This window comes from Cherax quadricarinatus, chromosome 17, assembly GCF_038502225.1.
Source record: "Cherax quadricarinatus isolate ZL_2023a chromosome 17, ASM3850222v1, whole genome shotgun sequence".
Taxonomy (NCBI): Eukaryota; Metazoa; Arthropoda; class Malacostraca; order Decapoda; family Parastacidae; genus Cherax; species Cherax quadricarinatus.
The window spans coordinates 42958575-42974042 of record NC_091308.1 but is presented as its reverse complement, the minus strand read 5'-3'; positions in this window follow the sequence as shown (position 1 = coordinate 42974042).

Here is a 15468-nt window from a genome sequence, read left to right as displayed (position 1 = left end):
GGAGTCAGTCGAGGCCTCAGTACCTGAAGCGGGTGAGGAAACAGCACCGGCAATAGGTACAGAGGCATGAGGAGTGTCTGAAGAGTGGTCCAAAGACGAGGCGGGGTCAGAACGGGGTGCGGTATCAAGAAGGGGCCCGGGGGTAGTAGGTTCATGGACTAGGGCTACCATGGTTAGGTTACTTCTTTCTTTTTGTTTTTAATAAAAAAAAAGAAAAACTAAAAATAAAAAAAGAATAAAAATAGGGGGAACCGGGGAGGGATAGTTCCTAGGAGGAATGAAAGGGCCAGAAATCTCCCTCTGCACCCAAGAGGACCTCAGCACCACAAGTAGCACAGATGCAGCATGGAACCCGTGCCATACCCTACCCATCATGCTAGTAAACTAACAATCCGGGATAGCAACCTCACATCTGCCGAGCTACCTCAGCGGACAAAAGAGAGGGCGGCCGGATATCCGCCACAAAGCATACCTCCTTCGGCCACCACCCCCGGAATCCGAAAGGTGGCTTCCAGAGATACACCCGTCGCCCGAAAGACACCCAAAGCTACTCCGGGATACCGGAGAGGGATCGGGACATCCCCAGGCGATCCACATTCCATGGCAAACTACGCCACCGCCAAGAACCTCAACGGAATGGGATAGACCCCGGTATCCTTTCCCCTACCTAGGAACTAGCGCGCCTGTGGGAGAAATCCCAAAGGACAAAAAGAGGAAGGGCAGAAGGGAGGGGTGGGGAGGAGGAGGAGGAAAGGAAAAAGGGGAGGATGGGATAGGGGAGGGGAGATTGCGGGGTAATTAGGTTCGGTCTGAGGAAGAAGACCGACAGGTCTAATTCCTCAGACCAAGAGCCTCTTAACCACACCAAGGAGCCCCCCTTGAAGAGGACTGTAGTTTAATAAAAGACAGTCCATCTCTTACCTTAACAGGACAATTAAGGAAAATCCTGCTCCCACTTTATTACCATGGTGAAGATAGTGTACACTGTTGTCTATGCTTAAGACAGCAAGAATCAAGCATTCTGCTTTGCTTCATGGAGAAGTTTAGCAAGGAAGCAAAAAGTACTATGTCAGCTTTTCCTTTATGTGCTAGGGACAGTGACGGTGTAAGAGGCTGTGGCGTCTTCAGATTACTTTTGACTCTACTGAGAGTCACACTGACGCCAGGATAACCAACAAAGAACACTGATCTGTGCGTTAGTGTGAACAAAGTGTCTCACAAAACACAATAAACACTTAAGAGAAGTGTGATCAGCTTTTTCAGTGATAAGATTGTGAACAATAAAGACAAATCTTGTGGAAAATAGTGTACCAGTGTGCGTATTCCTAGACTATGGAAGGTGTGGACATCCAAGGACACTTCAACTTCTATCAAGTCACAGATACCTGTCGAAGGTGTGAAGAACACCATAGCTCATGCTACAAGAGCAAGGTAGGTTACGAATTTCTTGTAGTGCGGGGGACTGCACAGTTTTTGAGTCGCAAGGAGTTTGTAATCAACCTATTGTCAGCAGTGAGGGGCGGACTTTTGAGTCCACACAAGTTTGTCAGCAATCTGTGAATGAAATATGCTGACATAACACCCCCTAGGGGTAATTTATTGCTTACATAATATTATCTATTACAGCCCTTTGAGAGATGATCATGACAACAATTCAAGACCTCGTCTGCAGGGGTGGTTGGGTAGACGATTTGCTGTCTTTTATCAGCTAAGTATTCCTTATATTTAAAATTATAAACTTAGCTGGTAACCCATTTCTCAACAAATGATACCAATTTGCATAATACATTCCAATGGATTTTTTGTTCACAGATATTTAAAATTAAGAAAGTGCTATTCCACTGTGTAGGTACATTCTGTCTTATTGCTCTCTACTCCACAACATTGTCATAGATAACCAGTCTAATATAAGGTTGAGAGTATGGCACACTGTTGTAGCCTGTCCACCAATTCATTCATTATGCACCATTATCTCCTACTATTAAGTGAATTTTGCAAGCTGGTATGTGAATTCTCGAGTTGCTTCGTGAATAATTTCGGTTATGTGGGATCCAGGAAATGGCATTACTCTGTGGATAACAGTTTTCTAAACATGTTCTTACATATATGTGGCTGAAGGGATCGAGTCTCTGCTCCTGGCCCTGCAGTATTATTACACATCATAGCCACCATGAGACTGAAGAAATGCTTCCTGGTATCCCTTCGATTCCTCTGTGGCTTTAACTTCTTAATGTGCCCTCTGCGTACCTGTTTCTCACCTCTCAAAAAATTTACTCTATCAGTCCTCTCGAGTATTTTGAATGCTGCTCTTATGTCTTCCACCGTTCATCATTCCTCTATCATCAGGTTCATTTATTAGCCTCCTTATACTTCATGTTCCTTAATTCTGGATCCAGTCTTGTTTGATGTGGCGATGTGTAGTGTGGAGGTGATTTAGTGTAGATGTATAGCGACATGGAGTAGCGAACTGGTGTAGTAAGGCGTAATGAGGTGTCGTAGTAGAGCACGTGTGTTGTAGTGATGTTGTATTGTGTGGTGGTTCAATGTAGTGGATTAATGTGGTTGTGAAGTGTAGTGGTATAAATGTGATGGTGTTGTGTGGTGGTTTAACGTGGTGGAGTAGTGAGGTGGTTTATCAGGGTGATGTAATGAGGTGGTATATCAAGGTGATGTAGTGAAGTGACGTAGCAGTGAGGCGTGTGGTAGTGTAGAGTTATATAGTGGGCACGGTGTCGTGAGGTGGTATTGTAAGGTAGTCTGTTGACGGACTGTGATGGTGTAATGAAGCATAGTGAGGTGTAGTATTGTGTAGTGGTGCTGTAGTGAGGTAGTACTGGGTGGTGGTGTATTGCGTAAATCTCTTAACATCAGTGCAGAGAAACATTATTAAGTTATCGTCCTAAACGAAGCAACAACGAAAATAAATATTACCATTTCATAATCATGAATACGTAAAAATTATATAAAAATTACTTAAATTGCCACATATTTTCTGAGTCAGATTTGTGTTATTCGTGAGGTAACAGTCGCAGCTGCCGCAGTCTCAGCTGTCAGGAGCACCTCCGCCACTGCTATTACCCTGATGTGCTGTTATTGCTGTTAAGAACGAGGCAGCTTCACTGTTTACCCTCCTACGGACGCCTGCTGTGTTTGCTTGTCTCAGCTCCATCTACTAAGGTGATGCAACTCTGCAAGTAAGTCATGTCAGCGCCATTTGTTGGGGGTGATGTAGAACTGCCAGCAAGTCATGCCAGTATCATATGTTGCGGCGATGTTACACTCGAGGCAGGTCACGGCAGTGCGAACTATTGAGGAGATTCAGCACTGCCAGTCATGTCATTGTTGTCTCTTGAGGAAACTCAGTACTTCTGATAAGTCATCTCAGCAGCATTTGTACTGCGGTGACAGAGTTCTACATAAAACCAAACTAAATACTGCTAAAAAAATTTTTTTTTATATTAAATGAGTAAATTAAACGATATGGTATCTAATACAGAAAAGAAAAATGACCTGCATTTGAAATAAGTGAAAGTAAACACAAGCGTCATGAAAAGTATAGATTGTGTGATAAAGGATTCCGTCAAGAACATGATGCACCTCCAGCTATAAAACGCGAAAATGTTAAGTTTTAATGTTGTCACATTTTACTAGAACCACTTTATTTTAATTTTGTGAAACAAACATATCACCAAATTACTATCGTTAAGTAATGTTTTTCTAACAGTTTTTTCATCCAGTAACAAAAACTCAGAAAGCATCCCTTAAAAATGAAGTAGATCACGCAAGCCTCCAGACAATGCATTGACGGATATATTCATGTCATATTTATAGCGTGGAGAGGAGAAGGAAGACCTGTACTTGGTTGAAGAGTTACATGATCTGTCAGTTCATTTCATTTTAAGTGGGAAATGCTTCATCAGTTTTCATTTTAAACGAAATTCAACACATTCAGCCTACTGTTAATACTCTATCAGCAATCTTTCTGACCAAATTTATATGAGGACAGTCAAAGTAATGTTTATACATGCACTCTTTGCGGATCATAACACATCGAACAGTAAAATAACACCATCATGGAATTGCCCGTCAGATATCCAGAATGATTTACACTAACAGTGAGGTATAAAGACTGCTTATTACTGTAAAATCAGTATGAAAAATGTAATCGTTATAATGTATATTGATATTTTCCTAATTACGTTTCACTAAATAAGTCCAAGAATTTATATATACAATTTAATTACACTCGATTTCTTCATGGTTGCTTTGTAACTAACTACCTTTGATGCAGTGTACATGAAATTCCTTGCATAGCGTGCAACTGATGATACAGTTTGAAAACAATCCAGAAACTATAAGTGTTAATGTACTGAAACTGTTTCTTCCTGCTCATGCCACTGTTTCTGCTCATGCCACTGTTCCTGCTCATGCCATTGTTCCTGCTCATGCCACTGTTCCTGCTCATGCCACTGTTCCTGCTCATGCCACTGTTCCTGCTCATGCCACTGTTCCTGCTCATGCCACTGTTTCTGCTCATGCCACTGTTCCTGCTCATGCCACTGTTCCTGCTCATGTCATTGTTCCTGCTCATGCCACTGTTCCTGCTCATGCCACTGTTCCTGCTCATGCCATTTGTGGAGAAATTTTCTCCAGCAAGAATCAAACATTCTGCGTTGCTTCATCGAGGAAGTGGCAAGGAAGCAAAAGTACTATGTCAGCTTTTTTTTGTACTGAGAGTGACGGCGTGGGGCGCTGTGGCGTCTTCAGATTACTTTTGACTCTACTGAGTGACACTGACGCCAGGATAACCAACAAAGAACGATCTGTGCGTTAGTGTGAACAAAGTATCTCATAAAACACAATAAACACTTAAGAGAAGTGTGATCAGCTTCTTTAGTGATAAGATTGTGAATAATAAAGACAAATCTTGTGGAACATAGTGTACCAGTGTGCGTATTCCTAGACTATGGAAGACGTGGACATCCAAGGACACTTCAGCTTCTATCAAGTCACTGATACCTGTCGAAGGTGTGAAGAACACCATAGCTCACGCTACAAGAGCAAGGTAGGTTACGAATTTCTTGTAGTACGGGGGACTGCGCAGTTCTTGGGTTGCAAGGAGTTTGTAATCAACCTATAGTTGGCAGTTAGGTGTGGACCTTTGAGTTCACACAAGTAAGTTTGTCAGCCATCAGTGAATGAAATATGCTGACATAACTCCCCCTAGGGGTAATTTATAATCTTACAAATTATAACTCTTTACAGCCCGTTGAGAGATGACTTCGACAGCTTCTCAAGACCTCGTCTGCAGGGGCGGCTGTGCAGGTGATGAGTTGTCTTTCTAAGTTAAGTACAAACTCTTTAAACTTAACTGGTAATGCCATTTCTCAACGAATTGGTCGTGCTCAAACCGGATCAAGGCCACGCTGTGGTCCAAATATGTTGTACTACAGTGTACAAATAACCTATGAGCCAAGGTCCTTCGAAAAAAGCTGTAAAACTAGTGTTTTACAATGTAAATCAGTATAAATGAGTCCCTCCAGACTCAATCACAGAGAATGGGCTGCCAAAAGAAAACGGGCGCTCACCCAGCATTCACCCAAAGAAAACGGGAGCTGGGTGACTCACCCAACAAGAAAACGGAGGATGGCACCCTGCATCCACTGCTCCAATCTCGAAGAAGTGCTGATTAAGACAACAACCCAAGAGATGTTCGGTTTGTCTGAGTGTATATACACAGTGTTTATAATGTTTATAGACAGAAATTAAGAGACAAGATTGTGTTAAAGTTTGTTTCTTAGAGATATACCTGTTATATTAAAGGAACTTACACTTTATATATAAGCTTTCAAATATATATTAACAGTGGCACTTATATATGTGCAAGTAATATTCATGTGTGATTTACAGTTATACAGTGACATTTATAGTGTATAGTGAATGAAGTGTATAACGTTATTTACGATTAATCATCGTGGTCAGGCTGACACAGCAAACTCAAGCCATAAACACCAGCCATATGTACTGTGTACCCTTCATGGTCATTAACCCTGAGGTTAAGCTTAGTAGGTCAGTAGTGTCTGACGCGATTATTGCTGACTTAAGCATAACAAAAACTCAGCTGTTTATAGCAGTACAGTGTTTTTAAACACTCTAAGTGTGGTGCTAGAATTTTCAGTATACCATTAAAATGGCTTGTTTAAAAACTCAGTTTCAGTCTTTACAGACTAAGATTACACAATTAGAAAATCTAATTTCAGTCTGTATAGGATTAACTCAAGATACAAACATAGATTTTGATGAACTCGAGGTCAAATTTGGATTACTTACACAACGTCTGGAAATAATTAATTCAGACTATACACATTATGAAAATAAATTTCTTGAATCAGATCCATCTGAGGATGAAATTAAAAATGTTTTGGATACTTTTAGTAATCAACAATTAAGGTGGACAGGAGTACAGGCTATCTGCCGCAAAACTCTGTCACAGAGACCTACTGTAACTAGTGGTCAAGCACCTGTTACACCTGTAACAACAACAAGTGTCCCATTACCAAGCTTACCTACATTGTCATTACCTATTTTCCAAGGTCATAATTATGAAGAATTCATTAGTGGTTTTCAATCCATAGTAAATTCACGAACTGACATAGATGAGATTGCTAAGTTCAATTATCTTAAATGTCTTGTGAAGGGAGAACCCCATGAACTGATTAAGTCATTTCCGGTAGTTAAAGGTAATTATCAAATAGCCTTACGTGTCTTAGCAGACAATTACTTCGATGCTGACAAGGCTAGAGTTAGACATGTAGTCTTAATATCAAGCTTGAAGCCACCGAAACATTGTTTTTCAGACTTACAGGCATTTAGAATCACATTAGACAATAGTCTGAGATCTCTAGGTGCTAAATATGACCTAAGACAATGTGATTGGTTTATCAGTGGTATTGTACAAGATAAGTTGTCACCACAAACTATTGAACGATTAAATATTATGTTCAATAAACGCTATTTCACTTGTGAAGAAATTAGCAATGGTTTACAAACAATAGTTTCATGCATGCAAGCAACGAGACAAGATGAAAAATCCACAAATCCAGTGGATAATAAACCTTCAACTCAGTATAAAAAGAGTATACCTACTCCCACTAAACCACATAATGGGAAATCCCATATAGGCATTCATCAAGCTGTGAATCCAACAGACAGTAAACAGACTGTCACACATAAACGTACTCCAAAACGTGTACTTTGTGATGGAACACATTGGGCACAGTATTGTATTCAATACACATCAATGGAGGCACGTAAACGTGTTCATCAGCTGAAAAGGTGCATCAAGTGTTTAGGTGAACACAAGGGAGGTAAATGCTCACTGAGGAAGTGTTTTAAATGCAAGGGTATGCATCATACAGCATCATGCCCAAATACTTTTGCTGAACAACAGCAGACTTCCACAGAATCAGGAAGTCAACAAGCAACAGCATTAAATGTGAGAGATAAGTTTAAAGCAACTGCTCTCCCGATAGCTCGAATTGAGTTATCTAATAAATTACACAAAGAAAATGTGCTAACATTATTTGATCAAGGCTCACAAAGGTCCTTCATAAGAAGAACAGTGTTGCAGAAACTGAATAAACAACCCTATGCCAAAATACAGTTAGATATAGCTGTTTTTTTCCACAATTCTGGTAAACAGACATATGACCTAGCCAGAATCACTGTTGGTCTAGGAAACAGGAAAAAGACAGTAGAAGCTGTGGTAGTAGATGATTTGCCTAAGTCTGTGCAGATCCAGGGATTAAAAGAAACAGTTGCAGCACTGAAAGCAGCTAAGATCAAGTTAGCCTGTCCTGACATACAGACGGACACAATTAGTCCAATTGATTTAATCATTGGAAGTGATTATTATCACTGTTTTGTGCAAAATATAGTAAGTAAACATGATGTTCACTTGCTGAAAACAGCAGGAGGCCACATGATATGTGGTCCCATTCCCTCTCAAAGTGGGAAAGAAGCTGATATTGATTCAGTGGAAAATGTACTTGTTACGAGAATAACCACTGATCATGTACCACAGCAAAAATTATCATTACTGGAAGAAATGAATGAACTAGTTGATAAGTTGTGGGATTTAGATGCGATAGTTATTGATGTAAATAAACCAAGCCCACAAGAGTCTCAGACTTATAACCAATATTTGGACACTGTCAAATATGAAGATGGACAGTATTGGGTTAGGTTACCATGGAAATTAAATCCACCACATCTGCCTAGCAATTATCGCATGGCTTTCGGACAAATGAAAGCACAAATACATGAGCTCAGGAAGAATCCAGAGCTACTGACTGTCTATGATAATATCATACAAGAACAGTTGGACAATAAATTCATTGAGGAAATAGTCGAAGATAAGTTGAAGACAGAAGCTCATTATCTCCCGCACCATGGAGTCAGAAAAGATTCTGAAACCACTCCACTACGTGTTGTATATAATTGCAGCGCACGTGCAAATGAAGATGTAGCAAGTCTTAATGACTGTCTGATGACCGGACCCTCACTAACTGAGAAGCTTGGAGACGTGCTTATGAAATTTCGCAAACCCATATGCCTACACGGCTGATATTTCCAAAGCTTTCTTAAGAGTAGGACTACAAGAAATAGATAGAGATTATACTCGATTCTTGTGGCCTGAAAATCCACATGATCCTCCAAGTCCTGTGAAAACTTATCGTTTCAAATCAGTATTGTTTGGTGCAACATCCTCTCCATTCTTACTAGAAGCTACTCTAAATACACATTTGAAGAAATCTGAAAGTCCCTTCTAAGAAATCTTAAAGAAAAGTTTCTATGTGGACAATCTTCAAGGTACTGTGAATAAAGAGGAGGATTTGAAATCCTTATACAGAAAAGCTAACAAGGAGATGAAAGAAGCAAATATGCCTCTAAGGATGTGGAATACAAATTCAAAGCAATTAAGGGAACTTATCAAAGAAGATTTAGCTGAAACTGAAATTCCTGATTGCAACAATGTGCTGGGACTTAATTGGAACACACAGGAAGATACTTTGAGTCTCAAAAAGATAAACAATAAATCATGCAGTACACTCACTAAACGCAGTTTACTGTCAGAGGTATCACAATGTTTTGATCCTCTAGGACTCGTCTCACCAATTACCATAAAAGGTAAAATGCTTATGCAAGATGCATGGAAGCTCAAAATTGGATGGGATGAGAACTTGCCTCTAGAAATGAGTCAAGCATGGGATGAAATATCCAGGGAGTTTAAGCAACTTCATCAAATTAAATTTCCCAGACAAATAGGTCAAGAGGGAAACGAGTACACATTACATGTGTTCTGTCATGCGTCAACCAGAGGTTATGGCGCTGTAGCTTACATGAGTAATGCTGAAGGAAGTACACTAATTACTTCAAAGGCCAGGGTAGCACCCTTGAAGGTCAGAACAGTACCACAATTGGAACTGACAGCACTCTATGTAGGTACAAAATTAGCTGTCTATCTCAACAAAGTACTTGATCATCTCGCTATTGAAAAAACCGTGATATGGAGTGATAATGAAGCAGTTCTCCAGTGGTTAAGAAATAATAAGAGTAAGTTGGTCTATGTACAGAACAGAGTAGCAGAAATAAAAGAGATGCAGAGAGATTATCTCTTTCTCCACGTCTCTACCCAAGAGAATCCAGCTGACATGTTGTCACGTGGTGTCCCACTCAAGAAATTTGTGGATAATAAATTATGGCTCCACAAACCAAACTGACTCTCTAATGAAAATAACTGGCCTCAGCAAAAAGCTCACATTATGCCAGAAGAAACAGTCTGCTTGAACACAACAGAAATAAGTTGTGTAAATACTGCAGACACAACAGAAATAGTCATTGATGGATCTAAATACTCATCTTCGGGTAAACTCTTAAGAGTTACAGCTCTTGTCCATAAATTCATTAAAGGAATAAAACCTGATTATGAATGTCTTGAACCCATTAAATACTGGGTGAAACTAATACAGAAAGATGTTTTCTCTACAGAATATAAATTTCTAGAAACACAAGATAAATCCCCAAAGAAACCTGATATGATTAATTCTTTAGGACTTTATCTCGACTCAGAAAAGATTATAAGATGTCGAGGAAGAATTCATAATTCTTCACTACCTAAAGAAGCCATACATCCAATATTGATCCCCAAGAATCATTGGCTAACAAAACTGATTGCGCAAAACGCCCACAGTAAAGTGTTTCATGGTGGGGTAGCTGACACACTTTGTCATATACGACAATCCTACTGGATACCTCAAGGTCGACAAAGTGTGAAAAAACAAATAGAGGACTGTATTACTTGTCGTCACTACGATATGCGAGTATGTCAGTATCCAGGTCCACCTCCATATCCCTCTGAAAGAGTTTGTCATATCACTCCATTTGAGGTGACAGGTGTAGATTACACTGGACCAATAATTTTAACCAAAACAGTTGACAAAGTTCCCATCAAGGTGTACATCTGTTTGTTCACTTGTGCTACAACTAGAGCAGTACATCTAGAAGTAGCCACTGACATGTCTGCTGAAACCTTTATCAAATTATTCAGAAGGTTTGCAGCCAGAAGGGCATGTCCCAGACTGATGATTTCAGATAATGCAACGAACTTTGTTGCTGGTGCTGCTTATATAAGCAAGATCTTTGATCAACCAGAAGTACAACAGATGCTGAATCAACGCAGGTGTCGTTGGAGATACATTCCTCCTAAATCTCCATGGCACGGCGAATTTTATGAAAGAATGATCGGCATTGTAAAACGTTGTTTAAGGAAGACTCTTCATCGTCAAAGAATCGACTTAGAAGAATTCCGTACAGTTGTGACTGAAATAGAAAACAGTCAACAACAGATTAACTTATGTTACCGATGATCTGTACAATTTAGAAGTGTTAAGTCCATCTCATTTACTCCATGGCAGAAGGCTCGAACCTGTTCCTCCCATGAATGATAAAGAAATCATAGAGGATCCTACTTATTTCGAACCTGAGCAACTCAGACGTAAATTCAAACACCTTAATAAAGTGATTGAACGTTGGGAGAAAATTTGGCGAGAAGACTATCTCACCTCATTGAGAGAACACTTCTATGGAGCTGGTGTTCCTGAAAATCATAAGTCCTTAAGACCTGGTGACATAGTGATTATTGACAATGATGGTCCGAGGTCCCAATGGCCACTTGGAAAAATTGTGACCATATATCCTGATGCAAATGGAATGATCAGGACAGTTGATGTTTTGAGCAAAGGTGTAGTGAATAAGCGGACAATAAATAAACTAGTACCGTTAGAATTACACAGTGTTGAAAACAAAATTAGTGATTCTCCAGAAACCACACACACTAAAGCTGTTCAGAAAAGACAAGCAGCAGTGGTGGCGAGTGAGAAAATCAAATTAATGTTAAGTGATGAATAGTTCACCTGCAGCGAACCTCTGCCGCCCCCCAGTGTGGAGAAATTTTCTCCAGGAGGGGGGTATCAGCCCCCTTCAGCCCCTTTCAGCCCTGAGGGGCCCAGCCCTCTCAGAAGGGGCAAGCGTCTTGTTTACTGTTACAGTGAGTAATTGATCACAGATGCCGTACGAGTATGCGACGTGGTCAAGTGACCGCTGCTCCTTGCAGAGTGTTGCAGAGTGTATTTTAATAAGAGACAGTACATCTCTTACTTTAGCAGGACAATTAAGGAAAATCCTGCTCCCACTTTGTTACCATAGTAAAGATAGTGGACATTGTTGTCTATGCTTAATACAGCAAGAATCAAACATTCTGCGTTGCTTCATCGAGGAAGTGGCAAGGAAGCAAAAGTACTATGTCAGCTTTTTTTTGTACTGAGAGTGACGGTGTGGGGCGCTTTGGCGTCTTCAGATTACTTTTGACTCTACTGAGAGTGACACTGACGCCAGGATAACCAACAAAGAACGATCTGTGCGTTAGTGTGAACAAAGTATCTCATAAAACACAATAAACACTTAAGAGAAGTGTGATCAGCTTCTTTAGTGATAAGATTGTGAATAATAAAGACAAATCTTGTGGAACATAGTGTACCAGTGTGCGTATTCCTAGACTATGGAAGACGTGGACATCCAAGGACACTTCTGCTTCTATCAAGTCACCGATACCTGTCGAAGGTGTGAAGAACACCATAGCTCACGCTACAAGAGCAAGGTAGGTTACGAATTTCTTGTAGTACGGGGGACTGCGCAGTTCTTGGGTCGCAAGGAGTTTGTAATCAACCTATAGTCGGCAGTTAGGTGCGGACCTTTGAGTCCACACAAGTAAGTTTGTCAGCCATCAGTGAATGAAATATGCTGACATAACACCCCTGAGGGGTAATTTATAATCTTACAAATTATAACTCTTTACAGCCCGTTGAGAGATGACTTCGACAGCTTCACAAGACCTCGTCTGCAGGGGCGGCTGTGCAGGCGATGAGTTGTCTTTCTAAGTTAAGTACAAACTCTTTAAACTTAACTGGTAATGCCATTTCTCATCACCATTGTTCCTGCTCATGCCATGGCTCCTGTACATGCCATTGTTCCTGCTCATGCCATTGTTCCTGCTCATGCCATGGCTCCTGTACATGCCATTGTTCCTGCTCATGCCACTGTTCCTGTTCATGCCATTGTTCCTGCTCATGCCACTGTTCCTGCTCATGCCATTGTTCCTGCTTATGCCACTGTTCCTGCTGATGCCACTGTTCCTGTTCATGCCATTGTTCCTGGTCATGCCACTGTTCCTGTTCATGCCATTGTTCCTGCTCATGCCATTGTTCCTGCTTATGCCACTGTTCCTGTTCATGCCATTGTTCCTGGTCATGCCACTGTTCCTGTTCATGCCATTGTTCCTGGTCATGCCACTGTTCCTGTTCATGCCATTGTTCCTGCTCATGCCACTGTTCTTGCTCATGCCATTGTTCCTGCTCATGCCATTGTTCCTGCTCATGCCACTGTTCCTGCTCATGCCATTGTTCCTGCTCATGCCACTGTTCCTGCTCATGACATTGTTCCTACTCATGACATTGTTCCTGCTCATGCCACTGTTCCTGCTCATGCCATTGTTCCTGCTCATGCCATTGTTCCTGCTCATGCCACTGTTCCTGCTCATGACATTGTTCCTGCTCATGCCATTGTTCCTGCTCATGCCACTGTTCCTGCTCATGTCACTGTTCCTGCACATGCCATTGTTCCTACTCATGCCACTGTTGCTGCTCATGCCATTGTTCCTGCTCATGCCATTGTTCCTGCTCATGCCATTGTTCCTGCTCATGCCACTGTTCCTGCTTATGCCATTGTTCCTGCTCATGCCATTGTTCCTGTTCATAACACTGTTCCTGCTCATGCCACTGTTCCTGCTTATGCCATTGTTCCTGCTCATGCCATTGTTCCTGTTCATAACACTGTTCCTTCTCATGCCACTGTTCCTGCATCATACCTAATTTTTAATCTCGAATTTCACCATGGACTATGGTCAGGTGGATTTTGTATATCATTTACTAATGCAAGAGTTTTGATTCCGTACATAAACGGAGTAGTGATCGTCATTAACTGTATTAATAAAAAAAATTGTTCGTACACGTTTATTTGATCATATTTCTGTTTTTGTTTGTTTGGTTAACATTGGTCTTTGTTTTAGTTTCCAATACAAATCATTTGATAACATTTTGTTTTTACGATGTGGAAATGCTCAGAGGTTGGTACAAGTGTTTTTTTTATTTTATATTTTAATATTTAAAGTAGTGTTAAGTATTTGCGAGAGAGAGAGAGAGAGAGAGAGAGAGAGAGAGAGAGAGAGAGAGAGAAATGAGAATTTTAATGCCAGTGCCAGAGAGAGAAACATGAGGAGACAGGGAACTCACCGCCATCTATTGGGATGATGACGCACTACAGCAAGATGGTGGCTGCTGGTAAACGTGTATCTTGTGGAGAATTTATTTCTACATTAGAGTGCTGGTCGTTGTGTACATCGTGGCAGTGTGTGTGTTGAGCAAATGTTTATAGTGGTTGTTGTGGGAAGAACGACACCAACTGTGTTGTAAATTGCATCCAAAGATGCAGTGTGTGGGAGTGTGTACACTCACCTATTTGTGTTTGGAGGGGTTAATTCATAGCTCTTGGCCCCGCCTCTGCGACAGTCGCTACTAGGTCTAGGTTACTAGGCTTATCATACCTCATCTTAAAGCTATGTATGGAACGTACCTCCACTATCTCCAGATTTAGTCACTTCCTGACAACTCGAAGGCTGAAGAAATACTTTCTAACATCCCTATGACTCATCTGAGTGCTTAACTTCCAGCTGTGTGCCCTTGTTCCTTTATCCCATCTCTGAAACATTCTGGCCCTTTCCACCTTGTTAATGACTTTCCGTATTCTATACTTCGTTATCATGTCCCCACCCTATCCCTCCTGTCCTCCAGTGTCATCAGGGAAATAAGTTTGTTGAGTATACCTGCTAAAGTGTATGGTAGAGTTATTATTGAAAGAAATAAGAGTAAGACGGAGAGTAGGGTAGATGAACAAGGAGGCTTTAGGAAAGGTAGGGGGTGTGTAGACCAAGTGTTTACAGTGAAACATAGCTGAACAGTATTTAGATAAGGGTAAAGAGGTTTATGTTGCATTTATATATTTGTAAAAGGCATATGACAGGGTGGATAGGGGGGCAATGTGACAGATGTTGCAGGAGGGAGGTTACTGAAAGCAGTGAAGAGTTTTTATGAGGATAGTGAGGCTCAGGTTAGAGTAAGTAGGAGAGAGGGAGATTATTTCCTAGTAAAAGTAGGCCTTAGACAAGGATGTGTGATGTCACCGTGGTTGTTCAATATATTTATAGATGGGGTTGTAGGAGAAGTGAATGCGAGGATCTTGGCAAGAGGTGTGGAGTTAAAAGATAAAGAATCAAACACAAAATGGGAGTTGTCACAGTTGCTCTTTGCTGATGACACTGTGCTTTTGGGAGATTCTGAAGAGAAGTTGCAGAGGTTGGTGGATGAGTTTGGTACGTAAAAGAATAAAATTAAAAGTGAATATAGGAAAGAGTAAGGTTGTGAGGATAACAAAAAGATTAGGTGACGAAAGATTGGATATCAGATTGGAGGGAGAGAGTATGGAGGAGGTGAATGTATCCAGATATCTGGGAGTGAAACATGAATGTATTCAAATATTTGGGTGTGAAATATGGGTGATGAATGTTGCAACGAGGAAAAGGCTAGAGGCAGTGGAGATATCAGGGCAATGTGTGGTGTGAATATAATGCAGAGAATTCGTAGTTCGGAAATTAGAAGGTGTGGGATTACCAAAACTATTATCCAGAGGGCTGAGGAGGGGTTGTTGAGGTGGTTCGGACATGTAGAGAGAATGGAACAAAACAGAATGACTTCGAGAGGGTATAAATCTGTAGCGGAGGGAAGGCGGGGTAGGGGT